The sequence below is a fragment of the Thalassophryne amazonica genome, chromosome 3 (genome assembly GCF_902500255.1).
Source record: "Thalassophryne amazonica chromosome 3, fThaAma1.1, whole genome shotgun sequence".
Lineage (NCBI taxonomy): Eukaryota > Metazoa > Chordata > Actinopteri > Batrachoidiformes > Batrachoididae > Thalassophryne > Thalassophryne amazonica.
In genome coordinates this window covers 69,509,358-69,530,602 of record NC_047105.1, presented here as the reverse complement: position 1 = coordinate 69,530,602, position 21,245 = coordinate 69,509,358, and positions in this window count along the sequence as shown.

Here is a 21,245-nt window from a genome sequence, read left to right as displayed (position 1 = left end):
AACTACTAAATGGATTCTCACCACATTTTCACCACAGATAAATATTAAGGCATGGAAGACTCCATTCAATTCTGGGGGTGATCCAGGTCCAGATTGGCAGACTGCAGAAATCTCTGATTCCCCTTGTTTGAAAGTTCCTTTTGAAACATATTTGAAAGTGCCTTTTTCCATCACTAACTCTGACATGGTTTGATAAGTTCTTGCATTGAGCCTGTAACATTGTACATATCGTGACTTGACTGGGAGGTTTTCCAGAATTGGTTGGGTTGTACAAAGGTCATCCTATGGCTGTACTGTGGTTGGTTTCGTAGACATTACATTGTGCAAGTTGGTGTATTATATCATCAAACTTTGTGCGCAGTTACATTCCTGAGCTGAGCCACAATACAGGTTTGATGTGAGTATAGTTCGTGACCTTCCGGGATGCATGTCTGTCAAAGTGCGATCAGAGCTTTAATTGTAGCAGAAGTGTATTTATACTGTGAACACTCCAGTGGTATCATATAACATAAATGGTAAATAAGAAATCTTAACGAGTGTTGTTATTAACCGCAGCCTGTCAGGTTTGCTGCTCTGTGCTTTCAGTCCCACACATGGTGTTTTTACCCAAGTGTAATTCAGTCACTTCATGCTGACTTTCTCCTCCTCCCCTTTTTTCCTGATCAACTTTCCAGGTCATGTTCTGTGGCTCGCGTGTTTGATTGCAGCCTTCCCCTCTTGTCTGGGAGAAGGGTTGAGGAGTCTGTTGGGAGAAACGGCCGGGTCGCATCAAAACTGAACTTGGACTGGGAAACATGTACGGCCCCCTCTTTAGTTTTCCTTTTGTTTGTCCACCGTTTTTCTATTCTTTCTCTTAACACCCTGTTTGAGATGGGTCCTGCGGCACTACATACCCCTTTATTTATTTATGTATCAGCAGACGGAAATGGACTCCCACCCAGGGAAGAGGGGTGAGTGGGAGGTGAATTGTCAAATGTGTGCACATGGATTTTGCAGTTTGCAGTATTTCAGTGTTGTGCATTTTGCTGTTCATTGAGAAAAATAAACCTGAAAAAGAAGGTGGATGTTGCTGTGGCACCAGACTGTCTTCTCAGTTGCTGTAAGCTGCATTCTTGATTTTTTTTTTTTTAATTAGTTAATGGATTTTACACAAACACATTCAAAGCCACCTTTAAAACAAATATATTTTCCAGTTTTGTTCTTTTTAAATTTAAATTGCCCCCCCCCCCCCCCCGATTTCTACAAACGCTAACTACTCATTTGGGCTACAACTTCAATCAAGAAAATGAAGTAAAAAAAAAAAAATTACGCTGAGCACTTCCCAGCTCCTTCCTGCACATGACCTGTGTTAGACCCCTTTGAAAGAAGTCAAGGACGTCTGCTTTACTGCTTTGGCCTGGAGGTGGAGGAAGAGGGTATGATCTGAAGTTTAGCGTGCCGGGTTCGGCTCTTAGGTCTGGAACACTTGTTATCACGTCCATCAGTGCAGCAACTGAGAGCCTACACAGAAACATCAGTGCAGCACACTGTTGTAATTGTAGCTTGTGATGTTGTTTTTTGCCAAACTTTCATTTTTCTCAGAGGATAGAGTTTGAAGGGCTCTTAAAGTCTCTCACCTCTCTCCACCATATTGTCAACTTTAAACCCACAATATCTGAAACTGTGGTGCTTATTTTACTTGCAAATACACACATGGGAACAATCAAAATGCACTGTCGTTTGCCAGTAATGCTAGTTAGTTTGAAATAATTTAATGGTTAATTAAAAAAAGTGGAGTTTGATGTGATTAATAACCCCTTATAGAGTACCTCGAATAACCACTAAGGGCTGCTAAATGTCAAGGTCTTTATACAGTCAGCAGATGGGAGTAATATTCCATATCCAAATGGACAGTCTAACTCAGTGGTGTCTAAAGACATTACAGAAAGGGCCAAGAGGGTGCAGGTCTTCTGTGCAACAACTGACTACACCAGGTGACTTCACTGATTACCATCACATTCAGCAGATTGAGTTAATTAGTGAAACCACCTGGTGGATCCAGCAACTGGAAAGAAAACCTGCACCCTCTTTGCCTTTTCTGGAAGTGTCTTTAGACACCACTGGTCTAAACTTTGAATGTTTAGATCCTGTCAACTACATGTCTCAAAGCAAACCACAGCATCAGTATAATAGATTTTCAATTTTCAAGCCAAGAGCCCATACTGCGTGAATAGAGTGTTATTCAGTTCACTTCTATTCAATACAATTTATTTATATAGCGCAAATCACAACAAAGTCACCCAAGGTGCTTCACATTGGTAAGGTCTAACCTTATCAACTCCCTTCAGCAAGCACATAGGCGACGCTTGTAAGGAAAAACTCCCTCTGGCATTTGTGAGGAAGAAACCTCAAGCAGACCACAGTCAGATGAGTGACCCACTCCTTAGGCCATTGTAACAGTACAAAGGTCAGATAAACAAAATCCCCCCCCCCAAGAAGAAGAAGAAGAATCAAGTATTCAAAACAAAATTCAAGGAGAAGATTATTCAACACTTTAGTAAGTGCTGTTCAGTGGAGTGGTGGATTCTGCAGTGGCTCAAAGAGGCTATTCTCGGTAAGATGGTTTACAACCTGTTGTGAAACTGCATTTTCAAGGATTTTGATGTAAAAGAATAGGCTCAATATTAGTATATAATTAAATAAACCCAAATCCAGATTAGGTTTCTTAAGAATTGTTTAATCCCTGCAGATTTAAAACTTTTAGGAATGGAATTTAAGGTCAATTACAGGTTAACAATTTTCTGCATCATAGACCCAAGTGGAGCCCACAGAACCTTAAATACTTTGGTCAGTATCAGGTCAAAAAGACAGTTGTGCATGCTTTTAGTAGAAGTAACATGTTTTGTCAGCAGACCCAGTGGCATAGTATCAAATTCTGTAAGTCTGGGCATCAGAGATGGCACACACATTAGTAGCAGGATGTAGTTATGGAACTTGGGGCTAGGATATACAGTGAGGAAAATAAGTATTTGAACACCCTGCGATTTTGCAAGTTCTCCCACTTAGAAATCATGGAGGGGTCTGAAATTTTCATCTTAAGTGCATGTCCACTGGGAGACACATAATCCAAAAAAATAAATAAATAAAAATCCAGAAATCAAAATGTATGATTTTTTAATAATTTATTTGTATGTTACTGCTACAACTAAGTATTTCAACACCTGTGAAAATCAATGTTAATATTTGGTACAGTAGCTTTTGTTTGCAATTACAGAGGTCAAACATTTCCTGTAGTTTCTCACCAGGTTTGCACACACTGCAGCAGGGATTTTGGCCCATTCCTCCACACAGATCTTCTCTAGATCAGCCAGGTTACTGGGCTGTCACTGAGTTGCTGGAGTTTGAGCTCCCTCCAAAGATTTTCTATTGGGTTTAGGTCTGGAGACTGGCTAGGCCGCTCCAGAACCTTGATATGCTTCTTACGGAGCCACTCCTTGGTTATCCTGGCTGTGTGAGTCGGGTCATTGTCATGTTGGAAGACCCATCCACGACCCATCTTCAATGCTCTAACTGAGGGAAGGGGGTTGTTTCCTAAAATCTTGCAGTACATGGCCCCGGTCATCCTCTCCTTAATACAGTGCAGTCGTCCTGTCCCATGTGCAGAAAAACACCCCCAAAACATGATGCTTCCACCTCCATGCTTCACAGTAGGGACGGTGTTTTTGGGATGGTACTCAGCATTCTTTTTCCTCCAAACACGGCGAGTGGAATTATTTGGTCTCATCTGACCACATAACTTTCTCCCATGACTCCTCTGGATCATCCAAATGGTCATGGGGCAAACTTAAGACGGGCCTGGACGTGTGCTGATTTAAGCAGGGGAACCTTCCATGCCATGCATGATTTTAACCCATGACGTCTTAGTGTATTACCCACAGTAACCTTGGAAACAGTGGTGCCAGCTCTCTTCAGGTCATTCACCAGCTCCTCCCGTGCAGTTCTGGGGTAATTCCTCAACTTTCTTAGGATCATTGATACGCCACGAGGTGGGATCTTGCATGGAGCCCCAATCCAAGGGAGATTGACAGTCATGTGTTGGGAAAGTGTAAGTACACGGACCCACAACAGGGGGCGCAAATGAACGGACAATGGAATAGGTCAAATAACAACACTTTACTGTTGTGAATGTGCACAACAAATACAACAGATTACAGCAATGGACAAAAGTCAATTCACAAAGGTGTCGTGTGGGCAGGCTCGAAGATAGGAGACGCCTCTCCAAAGTAGAACCGGAACCACACGGTTTCCTCCGCCACAAGACCCCGGGAATACTGGAGCCGCCAAGTCCCGAACTCCCAGGTGGCCACTGCCTCCGCGTGTCGGACCTGGTACTGCTGGCGAGGAACAAAGAACAATTAAATGAGGGCGCGTTTGCACCCAGGAATCCGAACGGCAGGAAAGCTACCTCCACCTCTCGTTGGAAAAGTAATCCACAGAACAACGCACAAAATCCAAAAGGATACAATCCGTCAGCTGAGATATGTTACCTTCCAGGTAGAAACGATATCTCGGCAAAGAGGTGGAGACGTGGTCCTGCTGATATACTCCTGCCATCAGATGATTGGTAACAGCTGTTGCAGGTGATGCGTGACAGCTGTCACCCTGGCTGCTCCTGTGAGGCGGCTGCGCCCTCTGGTGCCTGGAGCCCGCACTCCAGACAGGGCGCCCTCTGGTGGTGGGCCAGCAGTACCTCCTCTTCTGGCGGCCCACACAACATCATGTTTAGCTTCTTTCATTTTCTAATAATTGCTCCAACAGTTTATCTTTTTTCACAAAGCTGCTTGGCAATTGCCCCGTAGCCCCTTCGAGCCTTGTGGAGGTCTACACTTTTGTCTCTGGTGTCTTTGGACAGCTCTTTGGTCTTAGCCATGTTATTAGTTGGAGTCTTACTGATTGTGTGGGGTAGACAGGTGTCTTTATGCAGCTAACAACCTCAAATAGGTGCTTCTAATTTGGAATAATAACTGGAGTGGAAGTGGATTTTTTTAGAGGCGGACTAACAGGTCTTTGAGGGCCAGAATTTTTGCTGATTGGCAGGTGTTGAAATACTTATTTGCAGCAGTAACATGCAAATAAATTATAAAAAAAAATCATACATTGTGATTTCCGGATTTTTTTTAGATTATGTCTCTCACAGTGGACATGCACCTAAGATGAAAATTTCAGACCCCTCCATGATTTCTAAGTGGGAGAACTTGCAAAATCGCAGGGTGTTCAAATATTTATTTTCCTCACTGTATTTGACCTAATAGCGTCAGTCTTCTCTTCAAAATAATCTAAGAAATCTTGAGAAGTAAATGGCGATTGGCTTACAGGCGGCTGTCCTGTCCCTGAAAAAGTGTAGCCACAGTGCCAAGCAAGTGAATAATGCTTGTTTTTGTTTAATCAAATCAGAGACGTAGGCCCATTTTGTCACCTATACAGCATGGTTATAGTCCAGAATAGCATCATGACATACAAAATGGAAGACTTCTAGTTTTGAACCATGCCATTGCCGCTCAAGACGTCTAGATTTATGCTTGATGCCACATAGAAAATCACTGACTGAACCAAGGCATTTCGATTGCCCAGTAGACTCGTGAGGGCTGAGTTTAAGCTATCCACAAGGCTGTCTACTGAATGATCATGTCCAGTGAGTGACGAGAGGATATCAGGCAGTCTGGCTCCACATTCATTTATGGTAGAGGAACTGATGTGATGCTGTGATGATAAACAAGTACTATCTCATCCTAATGGACAGGGCAGTGGAATTGTAACCTTAATAAGTGAGTGATCTGAAACAGCTGATGTAAGAGAAACAGTGTCAGTATCTGACACGGTAATACTATGAGTGAAGACCAAATCCAGGGTGTTTCCACAACTGTGGGTTGATCCTGACTGCATTGAGGAAATACCAGGATTACCATAATGTCCATAAATAATTTGCTGAGGGGATCAGAGGGCTTATTTACATGAATACTGAAGTCACCAACAATCAGGATGTTATTAGGATGAGTTGCCAAATCAGAGATAAACTCACCAAATTCATCTAAGGATTTAGAATACGGGCCCAGGGACAACATAGTGGATTAGTGGTTAGCACTGTTGCCTTAGAGCAAGAAGGTCATGGGATCACCTCCCACCTGAGTCCTTTCTGTGTGGAGTTTGCATGTTCTTCCTGTGTATGCATGGGGTTGCAGACTTTCTCCCACATCCAAAGATATGCAGCTCAGGTGAAATGGAAACTTTAGTAATTGACTGTAGGTGTGTGTGACTGTGTTTGTCTGTGTACAGTGCATCCAGAAAGTATTCACAGCACTGCACGTTTTCCATATTTTTTTTACAATACAGCCTTATTCCAAAATGGATGAAATTCTTTTTTTTTTTTCCCATCAAAATTCTACACAGAACATCCCATAATGACATTGTGAAAACATTTTTATGATGTTTTTGAAAATTTATTTAAAACAAAAAACTATGAAATCACATGTTCCTAAATATTCACAGCCTTTCCTATCAAACTCAGAATTGAGCTCAGGTGCATCCTGTTTCCACTGATCATCCTTGAGATGTTTCTACAGCTTAATTGAAGTCCACCTGGGGTAAATTCAGTTGATTGGATGTGATTTGGAAAGACACACACCTGTCTACATATAAGGTCCCACAGTTGACAGTGCAGGTCAGAGCACAAAGCAAGCATGAAGCCAATGAAATTGTCTGTAGACCTCTGAGACAGGATTGTCTCAAGGAACAAATATGGGCAAGGCCACAGAAACACTTCTGCTGCTTTGAAGGTCCCAATGAGCACAGTGGCTTCCATCATCTGTAAATGAAGAAGTTCAGGTCCACCAGGACTCTTCCTAGAGCTGGCTGTCCATCTAAAGTGAGTGATTGGGGGAGAAGGGCCTTAGTCAGGGAGGTGACCAAGAACCTGATGGTCACTACATCAGTCAGGCCTGTATGGTAGAGTGGCCAGACGGAAGCCACTCCTTAGTAAAAAGCACATGGCAGCCCACCTGGAGTTTGCCAAAAGGCACCTGAAGGACTCTCAGACCATGAGAAACAAAATTCTCTGGCATAATGAGACAAAGATTGCACTCTTTGGTGTGAATGTCAAGCGCCATGTTTGGAGGAAGCCAGGCACTGCTCATCACCTAGTCAATACCATCCCTACAGTGAAGCATGTTGGTGACAGCATCATGCTATGGGGATGTTTTTCAGCAGCAGGAACATGATTGAAGGAAAGATGAATGCAGCAATGTACAAAGACATCCTGGATGAAAACCTGCTCCTGAGTGCTCTTGATCTGAGACTGGGGTGACTGTACATCTTTCAGCATGACAATGACCCTAAGTGCACAGCCAAGATATCAAAGAAGTGGCTTCAGGACAACTCTGTGAATGTCCTTGAGTGGTCCAGCCAGAACCCAGACCTGAATCTGATTGAACATCTCTGGAGAGATCTGAAAATGGCTGTGCAACGACACTCCCCATCCAACCTGATGGAGCTTGAGAGGTGCTGCAAAGAGGAATGGGCAGAACTGCCCAAAGATAGGTGCGCCAAGCTTGTGACATCATATTCAAGAAGACTTAAGGCTGTAATTGCTGCCAAAGGTGCATCAACAAAGTATTGAGAAAAGGGTGCATACTTATGTACATGTTATTTCTTAGTTTTTTTTTTATTATTTTTAAATCAATTTTTAATTAATTTACAAACATTAAAAAAACTTTTTTCATGTTATCATTATTGGGTGTTGTGAGTGGAATTTTGAGGGGAAAAATGAATTTACTCGATCTTGTAATAAGGCTGTAACATAACAAAATGTGAAAAGTGAAGCGCTGTAAAGACTTTCTGTATGGACTGTACATGTGGCCCTGTGACAAAGTGGCATCCTGTCCAGGGTGTACCCTGCCTCATGCCCTATGACCACTGAGTTAGGTTCCAGCCCCCTGTGGCTCTCAATTGGAGTAAGTGGGTATAGAAAATGGATGGTCCTGGGGGCCTATAAATAGTGACAAAGTAACAAGTCTGGTTTTTGTTGTTCTCATCATGACTGCTCATGGCAATTTGAATGGTGCAGAGAGCTAAATATTCAAATGAATTGAATGTAGCACCTCAGTGATTCAATCATTCCAATGATCAATAGCTTGGGCAACAGGAATGGTTTGGTATGAACATATGAAGGAACTGCACTGAGCTATCACTGAGATCTAGTAGTTCTGGACAGACAGACAAATGGTCTTCTGCATTGGGAGAGATTAAATATAATCGAGGCAAAAATGTTTTAGAATGTGCAGTTTTTCAACAAACACATTACTGGTTGTATTTAACCATGTCATATTTTTCAAAACAAAAAACTGGTCACATCATGTCTGGGATGTTAAAAAGCAACAACAACATAAAAAGCAAACAAACAAAAAACTTGTAGCTCTTTCTGGATAAACATGTCCCCATTCTTTCCTCACACATAATATGAGCCAGGACAAATCCCATGATATTTAAATACATCTAAATGACATTTAAATTACATTCTCTCAGCTAATTATAATGAAAATAGCCAATAGTCATAGTACTAAACTTAAAACACCAAACACTGCAAATATGCTTTATGTGAGATATATCTGAAAATGGTCACGCATTGTATGTTTTAATTTTTATATTAAGTTGCAGTACGGGATACATTCAGAGGCTCAGCTGAATTTTAAAGAGTTTATAATCCAAATATTATTTATGTCAACAGGTTTCTGTCAAAGTTCTGAGTGAAGTGGTTCAGGCAAGTGTTCCATTTACTTTGCATGTACGGTAAAGAAGCTTTACAAGTAAAACATGCTTCACTGTAGCTTTATTCTGCATGAGGGAGTGGCATGCAAAATCTCTCAGATAAGCAAAATGAATTACAGCCACGGTGCCAAGAATGTCACAAACATTTTTTTAAATATTATTTTAAGAGTGACACTTCTGGATGGTGGAGCATATGAGAACAGCACAATGTCACTCTCCCATAACTCTCTTTTAAAAGATTGCCTTTCCAATATGAGGTGACCAGACTTCCTTGATTTCTGAAGACAGTCCCCATTTTGGATGACCTGTCCCCAGTTAAAACTGTCCCCGGAAATGTCCCAGATTTTACCACTTTATGAATGGGAAAAAAGTGTTTGCACACAGACTAGAACAATGGACTGGGGAGATGTTCTATTCAAAAGAGGTACTGCTATATTGATCAGGTCAAAAATAAACTTTACAACAACTTAACACCCAATAACCTAATCACAGATTTGAATGGCTGTTATATTATTGTCTCTATTACAATTTACCAGAAGCTTGTTGCTTTGGTATGTGTTTATTCTCCTGATCGGGACAACAACATTTTTATGAAGACATTCTTTTTTTGTGATCAATTTTTTATTGATTTATTTTAACATAACAACAAAAACAAACAAAATTCAAAATTAAATAAAATGAACATACAGGACCGGAACAAGCATGTGAACATATTACATCTGCACATTGTTGAAATGAAATTAAAATTTGCCAATAGATTGGCCAACAGGAGGTCTCAAATCAAAAGAGTTCTGAGATCAACCACTGCTTGATTCCAAGCATTAATAGACTTCTCCTTAGCACCATGTATACGAGCAGTGGACAACTCTAAATATGCCACATCTATAAAGGATTGCATCCAATGATGGTAAGAAAGAGAGTGTGGAGGTTTCGACCTTACTGAAGACATTCAGTAAGGTTATGAAGACATTCTTGTGTTGTATTCCAAAGTTAGACTTTCAGTTACTGATATTAGAAGGTGATATGGATTGTGTCCTCCACCCAGGGTTGGACAGGTCTAGTACAAGGTCTACCTCCTTTTCCACGATGTTGCTGACTTTCTCGGCTTTTTTAGACCAGTATGGCTATATTGATCTGTGGAGGCTTAAATATCCCTGCCCTACAGTTGTCTTTTTATTCCTAATGCACATCATTCATATTCACAAATAGATAATTTTATGGTAGATATCCCGTCAACTGTCTCTTCCCAATATTCTCCTCTGAAAACATTATCTGATCATTCTACTGTTAACTTAGATCTCAATTTTGATGTGAAAACAAAAGGGGTTTAAATATTGGTGCCTAGACCCTTTACTACATAAGGGGATTCAGAGATTAGGTACTGGTCAAAGTGTCTCACAATATGCAAATGATGTTACTTTCAACTCATATTTCAAATTTCAACTCGAAAATACCCAATCTGGGAGGCCATGATAATAATCCATTCCTTGGCAGAGTGGCAGAAATCTGACCTGTTTCAGCAGAGCTGATAGAATAACACCCAATGGCAACAAACATCCATACAAACAACACAAATTATAGGTGGAAATAAAGTGTTTGCTGCCAATTCACATAACACATGCACCAAAAAAAAAAAGAAAAAAAAAGAGCTTTCTTAAACTCCGCAACACAAAGCACGTTGTAGCAACACAAAAATAAGTATTTGCCCAAAGAACTTCAAATGACTTTTACTCTTCAAGTGCTTTGCAAATACAAGCTAAAAATGTGAAAATAAAGCAAGCATGTTGCATTTGTGTTTTCTGTATTTACTTGTGATAGCTTAATTTGGAAGTGTCTGGGCTGCTATTAGACATTGTACTGTTTGTGTAGAAAGTCAAAGATTTGTTGATTATGGTTTCTGTTTTAAAGAAACCAAGTTCAACAAAATGCAAACACAAGTAATAAGCAGAAAGTCATTTCTGTATTGACAACTGTGAAACATAAATTTCAGCATCATTTGAAAAGGAATACGATATATAACTATAAAAATTATGCATGGTTAATATAAAGAACAAGAGGACACTTTTTTCCACTAAAAGAAAACACTGACTAAATGTCATGTTTATTGAACCATGTTTAACTTTTTAAACCTGTAGTTAAATACAGTATATTAAACTAGCGTGTTGCCCGTGGGGATCCTTGTGCTCTAGATTGTGCAGTGTTTATAAAATAGGTAGCTGACATTTTTTCAAGGGCGGTAATAAACTGTGCAAAGTTTCTATAATGAGTTGGAATGGCATGTGAGTCCATAATCTTTTTAGAATCTTAGAGCTTAACAGTTTTTAGAAGAACTCAACCCTTTTATTTCCTGTTAATTGCGTATTTTTAATGTTAATTTACTGTCTTAATGTATTTATAGATTTTTAGGTTCTTGATATCATATACACACTATAATAACAATAATAATAATAATAATAATATTAATTTTATTTAATTATTACTTCTATTTTGTCATTTGATTTTTAAATGGACCACAATGGAAATAAGTGTTTTCACTTTCTTGTGTCATCCATGTATTTTTAACATATATGTACAATTGTATTATGTACTTACATTGAATTTACTTAATAAAATCAGGCACGCACTCTTTTAATATATAGGTGATTTACCGCCCCCTGCTGGATTGGTGTGTGAGTCCAGCATGTAAATGTCAATGTGCGTTGTTCAGTGTTGTTAGCTAATATATATCTCTTCTGTAAAAAATATTAGTCGTCCTGTTTCGGCAGCATTCATCCTTGACTCAAAATACATAAGCATACCAAACAGCAAGTGTCAGCTCTCCACAATTTGTGCGTGATCAAAATTGCACGCAGAGCTTTTTGTCTTTTCTGCATTCTGCTATAAGCAGGTGCTTAGATTTGACAGAGATTGTGACGAAAGACATTAAAAACACTATACTTTTCACTTATGGTACCAAAATGACACATGAGTCACTAATGGTAACAGCAACATACACACTTAACTAAACTGACTAAACCAATTGAACTACAAAACACAATAAATGAATAACACTAACACTGTTAAACTAACATGAACCACAATAACATTTTAAACCCCAAAACCCTGACCTCTCATGGTGCATTGCAGCACAATGTCCATTGTTTACTGGTTAGCTAAAATCGCTAATTTCTCAAAAAAAAAATTGTCCTATTATCTTTCTGTTTTTACAGCATTCAGCCTTGAACCAAAATACATAAGCATACCAAACAGCAAATGTCAGCTTTCCCTGGTTTTGCCGTGATTGTAGCCATACATATGCGCACGCACACACACACACACACACACACACACACACACACACACACACACACACACACACACACACACACACACACACACACGCACACACGCACAGAGGCCACTTGGCTATTATATATATATACGAGGTCTGTCAATAAAGTATAGGTCTTTTTTATTTTTTTCAAAAACTATATGGATTTCATTCATATGTTTTTACGTCAGACATGCTTGAACCCTCGTGCGCATGCGTGAGTTTTTCCACGCCTGTCGGTGACGTCATTCGCCTGTGAGCACTCCTTGTGGGAGGAGTCGTCCAGCCCCTCGTCGGAATTCCTTTGTCTGAGAAGTTGTTGAGAGACTGGCGCTTTGTTTGATCAAAATTTTTTCTAAACCTGTGAGACACATCGAAGTGGACACGGTTCAAAAAATTAAGCTGGTTTTCGGTGAAAATTTTAACAGCTGATGAGAGATTTTGAGGTGATACTGTCGCTTTAAGGACTTCCCACGGTGCGAGACGTCGTGCAGCACTCCCAGGCGCCGTCGTCAGCCTGTTTCAAGCTGAAAACCTCCACATTTCAGGCTCTATTGATCCAGGACTTCGTGAGAGAACAGAGAAGTTTCAGAAGAAGTCGGTTTCAGCATTTTATCCGGATATTCCACTGTTAAAGGAGATTTGTTTAATGAAAGACGTGTGGACGGATTGCAGCGTCGGCTCGCAGCCGTTGCGACGCTCCGCCACAGGAAAAACACCTCTGTTGGAAGCCTTGAGGACAAGTTGGAACATGTCCAGCTGTTAAACAATTTCTCATATACTCACTTCACTGAAAGCCATCAAAAGCCGCCTGGATTTTACAAATGGTTATCAACACGGAGGTGTTTTTCCTGTGCCGCCGCACCGCGCCGGCTGCATCCCGACGCGCGGACCCGTCCGCACGTCTTTCATTAAAAAAATCTCCTTTAACAGTGGAATATCCGGATAAAATGCTGAAACCGACTTCTTCTGAAACTTCTCTGTTCTCTCACGACATCCTGGATCAATAGAGCCTGAAATGTGGAGGTTTTCAGCTTGAAACAGGCTGACGACGGCACCTGAGAGCGCTGCACGACGTCTCGCACCGTGGGAAGTCCTTAAAGCGACAGTATCACCTCAAAATCTCTCATCAGCCGTTAAAATTTTCACGGAAAACCAGCTTAATTTTTCGAACCGTGCCCACTTCGATGTGTCTCACAGGTTTAGAAAAAAATTTGATCAAACAAAGCGCCAGTCTCTCAGCAACTTCTCAGACAAAGGAATTCCGACGAGGGGCTGGACGACGACGACGTCACCGACAGGCGTGGAAAAACTCACGCATGCGCACGAGGGTTCAAGCATGTCTGACGTAAAAACATATGAATGAAATCCATATAGTTTTTGAAAAAAATAAAAAAGACCTATACTTTATTGACAGACCTCGTATATATATATATATAGAGAGAGAAATATCAGCCTTAGTACTGTTCTGAGTCTGTGTGTATTTGCATGTCACTGTAGACAAAGCCAGATCTCATCAGCTGCAGGTTGGCTCCTTATCACATCTCTGATTGTTTATCAGTTCTCTGAACTCTGATTGGTCTTTATCGCTGAGCCCGGCTCTGATTGAGAGGTCATAACACCTCTCTGTACTGGAACATAACTTTCCTGCACTGATAGCATGTGAGAAACCCAACATGTTCTACAACCCTGACTGTCAGCTCTTCTTCCATACACGTGCAGTCACACCTGCATGGAAAAAAAGGTGTTACATATGATTTACTGAAAGCAAATGTGGCTTTTTCAAAGAAATATGTTCAGTCTCAAATAAAGACATGATTTAATAGTGTTACATTTGCACTTCAAATATGAAATAATATTATAAACCAGTAAAAGACACACTTTTGAACTGCGCATGATTACACCCGTGAGCAGCAGTAGCTCATTTTTGCTCCTCTGTGTGTGTGTGTGTGTGCGTGTGTGCGCGCGCACGCGTGAGTGAGTAAGTGAGTGAGTGAGTGAAGAAATTACTCAAAGAGCTCTGATACAGTTTGGACCAAACCTGGGGGAATGATTGGGAGTCTGCCAAGGACAAAGTGACTCGAAGAAAAATTAGTTAAAAGTCAAGGTCAAAATATGGCCCAATGCATATAATACTTAGAGGGGGAATTTAGAATTTCAAGAAATTGGTCACTATTAAACTATTGGGCCTTTGAGCTTCGGTAACCATGAAAGGTTAAACTCAAGGTCAGAACTGTTTAACTCAAACAATTTTGAGCAAGTATGGATTAACAAGCTTGTGTGTTAGTTGAGGATAAAATATTAACATTTTGGGCAGACTTGATCACATGTCAAGGCCACACAGATCCATATATTATGGTGTCACTGAATCAAAAAGGTTAATCTGCATGAATTGGTGTCAAAAATATAAAGTATGGGTTTTACACTGTCTGCGCTGTCTGCTATTGGTTTCAGCTCCTTGAATTTCCACAGACATGGTTGTAATAAATGTGTTTCTGTTAAAATACATAACTGCTCGTACACCCCCAAAGTGGCAGACTTTCAGCATGAGCAAGTTAACATTGCAGCCATCAAAACAATGTTATTAAATTAACTTACTGTTTGTGTCTTCCAAGTAAATAGAGATAACTGTGAACAAAGTGTTTGTTTATTCATTTTTTACTAAATGCTTGTTCTGTTCAAAGGTGGGCATTTGGTTACTGTTGCTAGGATACGATGCAACACACATTTGATAATCCAGGATCACATAAAAATAAAGCGTTTTCAGTTGCAAGAGTGATGTTTGCTAAAGTAGTTTTAAAATATGGGGACATAACATGAACTGATTTTCATAAAACTGAAAAGGTTTATAGTTAAATACCCAGTATTATAATTTGAACTGAATCTGGATAATGAGTCAAAAGCAAGGAAGACTTACCAAGTGTAATACCAGTGGTGGGCACAGCTAACCCCCAAAAATTAGCATTGATAACAGCTAATCAGCTAACTGAAAGGTTATCTTTTATAAAGCTAAACTGATAAACCACCCAAAAATTTATCGGAAGCTACAGCTACAGCTAACAAGCCGATTTTGATTACTTTCAGTATTGCGGCCGGTACACTTGCAACTACTAAGTTGATATTGAGTTTTAACACCACAATCATTTCTGGTATCATCAAAGGCAACCACAAACCCAAACAATGAGTCAGCACTTCTGTCTTTGTGCACCCTCTGCACTACTTGCTCATGTTTACTACATATTTTCAGTGTTGCATAAAGTACCGGAAAATCACACTTAAGTAAAAGTACAGATACCCATTAAAAAAATGACTTTGGTAGAAGTTCAAGTCACCATTGAAATGCTACTCAAGTAAAAGTCTTAAAGTATCTAGTATTTATTGTACTTAAGTATGACAAGTAATGTACAACTAAATGTACTCAAGTATTGAAAGTAAAAGTACAAGTAAATGTTAATAATCAAATACGGACTGATTTTTTTTTTTTATATTACAAAGTTTATCTAGGCTTGTAAATGACTGGTAGTATTAGTCATAGTACTGAAAATCACACAAAAACACTTCAGAAACAAGGTTTCAAAACCTAAACGAGAGTAGGCTACTCACTAGGTGTTCACAGTAAACAGTTATTTATTTCTATATGTATTTATTTATTTTCATTATTACATGGTTTTATCTTTTCTGTTGTGTTTTGTTTCATTAGGTTCTTTTTGTCTCTTTCTCTAAAATTGTATTGTAACATTATTAGTCTATTATTATTGACTATTATTGTCTATTATGTAGACTATTATTGTTGTTGCTATTATTAATATATGAATAAAAATACATTTAAAAATTACAAATTGACTCTTTTACGACGACGAACGCTGAGCCATTAATTATACAGAAAATAAATCAACACAAACGTGCTGATGCGAACATCTTAATGCTAACTTTAACATTGAAAACACCTTAGACATGCTAACGCGTTAGCATCGGTCCCATTTTTAAGTTATAAAATACATCTATCGTGAAGTATTTTTACTTCATTGCTATACAACACTGCATATTTTGCAGCAGTTCAACTCTACACACATAAAAAAGAAAGCCATTATTCCTTAACAGAATACAGCAGTGCCGCTGTGAGATGGAGGTCTTGGAAAATAAAACAGTTTTGATTTATGATTTTGATTTAAAATCATCAAATTAATCTGGATAGGATAACTCCATTAAAGTCAATTCTGTCATTTGTACAAAGTTAAAATATAACACATATCTTTTAATTTTACATAATGCACTAATTCTGAAGATTTGTAACAAACAGAGACAGATGCCAAAGGGATTATGGGTAAATGAGCCTCTGCTGACACTGATTGATTGACTCTGTGTTTGGTTCATTTTATGTAAAAACCAACACATTAATGTGAGGTGTGTGTGTTGGTGTTTACATATAAATGTGCTTTTGTAAGATATGTCTTTTTTTAATTTGTTAAAAAAAAAAAAGCCAAAAAGTCAAGTTGTGATTAGACAACCGTCTGATATAACCAGGGTCAAAATAAATAGAACACTGGCATCTACTGCCGTCCAGACGCTCATACTGCCATGAACACTACTGGCCAGTAGATGACAGTAGAGACCGTGAAAACTTGCCAAAACAAATATTCCAGATAATCTGTGTCTTCTACATTTAAGATGCATGGAATTTAATAAGCGCAAACTGAATTTCAGACAACTTATATATATTACTCTGGAACAAAGGCGACAGACAGTGTTTGACATAAGCAGGACTCTAAAGAGCAAAAAGAAGCGATTGCAGCTCACAATGATTCCAAATGAAAATAATGGAGAAGCAACCTGGGCTTCTTCTGGCATTTTTTACATAAAACAAACACAATAACATCTATAAACCCAGAGCATATATTCACAAGAGTTTTAGGCAATATACAATATACAAAGGGTTTAATGCTGCTGAGCCTGATCAGAGCATCTCCACAGCATGTCCACACGAAAACCTTCAAAATTAGTGCAGTACTTTAAAACTCAAACATATATCGGATATTTTCACTTTATAAAACTTCAGACGAGATGTTAATTTAAATAACTTGTCCGAAATTAGTTTGGTTAACATTTTAACCATACATTAAAACTGTATGACTTGGGTGATATTGCCAGTGCATCAGTATGGGGTTAAAGAAATGATTTTTTTTTTTCTGTGATCAGTTTGCCTTTGCTTGCAGAGGGTAGAGTGGTTTTTCCTGCCTCCACCTCTCCTCTGTTTGCAGAGGATAGAATTGTACATCTACTATAAAATATATAACAGGTAGGTGCTCTAATCTTTGATTTCAGACGTCATAAATGTTTGTAACTGCTACGCTTTGTTCACCACGCCTGCAAAAATATGCTAGCAGTCTAAAATTTATCGGAAGATAATTAGTCTGTTGATGGTTTTCAAAGTTATCTGAAAAGCTAACCCGATAATGAAAACATTACCTTTGATAATTAGCGGATTAGCGGAACTGTGCCCACCACTGTGTAATACAATGATTGTGTTAAACATTTTTTGACAAAGAAAGTGCTCCAAGCCATTCATGTCCAAATAGAAATGAGAAGATTTCTGCAACATTTCTTTGAAAAAGAAAGAAAGAAATTAAAATTTTCTCCTCCTTGGCGTTTAGTGGTGCTAAACGGTAAACCTAAAAGGGGTAGCAGTAATCAGGATAGGCTGGCTCAATGAATTTTTGCTGTGTCTGTGGGCATCAGTAGACACACCATGACAGAGGTGTGTATGGTTTAGAAGGATAGCATCTTTTTGTTTCTTAAAACATTTTTAAGAAAAGGGTGGTGCATGGGAGAAAACTGGAAAATGAATTTAAGTTTTTCAGGCAATCCACTGCAAACCCATGAATCCTGATATTTTTATTGTTGTTGTTGCTGCTTCAGGGTTGTATGTCATTGGGCATGCAACAGCTTGTGAATGGCATTTGTGTGGGAATTTACACATTTTCACATGATGTTCGCAGGGGTTTACCATCCTGTTGCAGGGCATAGCTCGCGACAAAATTCCTCGCCAAACATTCACGTGGGCAACCCGATCCCTTCTGAATGTAGTCTCCGCAACACAGAATGTGCACAATGTATGAGAGAACTTGTGAGGGGTTGACGACACACTTTTCCTTTTACAATGTGATTGGAGACGCTCAGTCACTTCCACAAGTGGCCAAAGCAAAGAAACTGATGTTACAGTGAATAGAACAATATCAGGGCAAAACATCTTTTGACACGGTATTGGGAGAGCCAATTTTTGACCTGAGCTCACATTTGAAGACTGTTTGTGTGAAAGAATTAGCCAAAATCACACCTGAGCAATGCATGTGACTCGTTTCTCCATACAGGAGGATTCTTGAAGCTGTCATTACCAACAAAGGCTTTTGTACAAAGTATGAAATAAATTTCAGTAAGACTGTTCAATACTTTTCCCTGCGTCATTTCATTTTATTACACATAACTTAATTTCTGACTTTATTTGTTTTGGTTTCTTTGCATGCATGGATTATGTGGGTTGTTACAGACATTTTGTGAAAACTTCATGTCAGTAGCACCTTTAGAAATATATTTACTGACAAAAATGGTGACGTGTCAAAATATTCATTTTACCCAATGTATGGTGATTTCTTTGTTTCTTTCTTTCTTTCTATTCTAAGTTAAAAATGCAAAAATCAAAAGCATTGTATCTGGACATGTTTTGAATGATCCTTTATCTTTTCAGAACTTAACTCACTTTCAATGATTAATGGCACGTGAGTATAGTAATTTTAATTAGTTGTCCTAAGCTTTCCTGTATGATGAGCAGTATTCTGAGATCACTTTCTCATGAAGCCAGCAGATGTCTTCTTTACATCTAATGTTTTATAGACAGTTATAAAAGTGTTTTATTACAGCAATAACAACACCGTTTTTATCGTTTGTTATTTCTGTGGGTACAGTCGATTCATACTTGCAGTTTTTATGTTGTTCTCAATGGCTATCAATACAAATACATATGCTAAAATAAAAAAATAAAGTGCAATTTTAAATGAGGTTTGTGGACTGGAGCTGCTTTTGTTTGTTTGTTTTTTTTAGATGGAACAGCAGCATTTGAACATTATCCAGATTTGCCTGGGATGACTTGTTGTTTAATACAGATTTTAGCACATTTATAACATTTATAATAGAGCTTCATGTAGCAGACAGAAACATGCGCTGAAATAAACCTGTCATTATGCTGGACGGTAAGCTTTGAAGGTTCTCAGACCACACTTGTAGCTCTGATGGTGGATTAGGTTTATAGTCTGTTAATAAATTAGCTTTTATGGCTGCACAATAATAAAACCCCCAAGTAGGTTGAGTCAGGTCAACTAGACTTGTTTAGTTTTGAGAATCTTCACAGACAATAATAAAACCTCTTTGTCATTTATTTATAGATGTGCTGAGGATTCTCTGCTGGTTTATTGGTCCTGATTTGGATTGTGGTTGTGATGCAGGTAATCACTCTTGTTTCTTCTCCCCTCTCAGTTGTTTCCTTGCGACACCTTTATTAATGTAAATACAGTTAGGTATTTCAGTTAGTACACAAAACATGCGTTTGCGTGTGATAAAGCCACACGCAAACACATTCAGGCTCCACAGCCACTAAAACCAAAATGCAAATTATGAGAAAATTAAAGCAGAGGAGAAAACGCATCTGAACTGGGCATATTTGCATAATGCCATCAAGCCTGTTGCTTACTTTCACACACGTGCACACACAAAAACACCTGCACAAAAGAAAAAGTCATTGTTTCAGCACTTGATCGTGCCCCGCTCTTCTCATCTCCTCTTGTCCCTGGACAAGATTTAAATTTTTTTCTCTATCCCCCTCCACACTGCATCACTGCACAAACACAGCTGAAAAGAGGTGGAGGCGCTGCCACGACACGTGCCGTCCAACAAATCCCTTTCAAACCAGCGGCCAGCAGGACCCGATTGGGTTTTTTTGTGTCTCTAAACTGTATTCTAATCCATTTACATTTGTTCCACAAATGTGATTGGTTAATCATTTGAGATTTCCGACCATAAAATATTGTGTTGACGGTGGCAAAATATTTAACCGTTTCACATTTGATACAGAATTACTCAATGCAGTTGACCAGATGGAGAAATCTGTGGGTCTGCTCACAGAATTTCCAGTTTGGCATAAAGTTGCTGTTGCTACGGTAAGCTTCACCGACCGATGTAAATAATGCAATTACTGCTGTGATAATTATGAATACAATACTAACGGTGATAATTTGATGACTTGGGACCAGGAATCAACACAACACTGCACTATCAAAGTGAAGTATAAAAATAGAAAATCTTTGCTCATATTACTGTTATTGATATTATTATTATTATTATTATTTTTTTTTTTTTTTTGCTAAATCGTATATAATCTGTTTCTTCAACAAAGGCCTGGCTGAATTGGGTAATCAAATCTAAAATTCCAATAGTGTCTTTGTCATTATTACGTCCGCCAAGGGTGTAATAAAATCATTGGAGGTTATTTATTTTTCTGTCTGACTTTTAGCAGGATTACGTCAAAACTACTGCATGGATTTTGATGGAATTTTCACCACATAAATGGACTGCATTTATATAGCGCTTTTCCATCTGCTTCAGACGCTCAAAGTGCTTTACAATTATGCTTCATATTCACCCTGATGTCAGGGTGCTGCCATACATGGTGCTCACTACACACCGGGAGCAAGTAGGGGATTAAGGACCTTGTCCAAGGGCCCTTAGTGATTTTCCAGTCAGGCGGGGATTTGAACTGAGGATCTTCTGTTGTCAAGCCCAACACCTTAACCACTAGACCATCACCTCCCCCAACCACCACAGATAGATTTTAGGCCATGGAAGACTCCATTGAATTTTGGAGGTGATCCAGATCTGGATCAAGATTTCACTCTATACAGACTTTGAAGGATTACATCAGAACTACTTCACGGATTCTCACCAAATTTATACCACAAATAGATATTAGGACATGGAAGACTCCACTGAATTTTGGAGGTGGTCCAGATCTGGATTAGCAGATGTCAGAAATCTTTGATTGCTCTTGTTTTAGTCATGATTTATTCATTACAGCAGCCAGAGAGAGAGA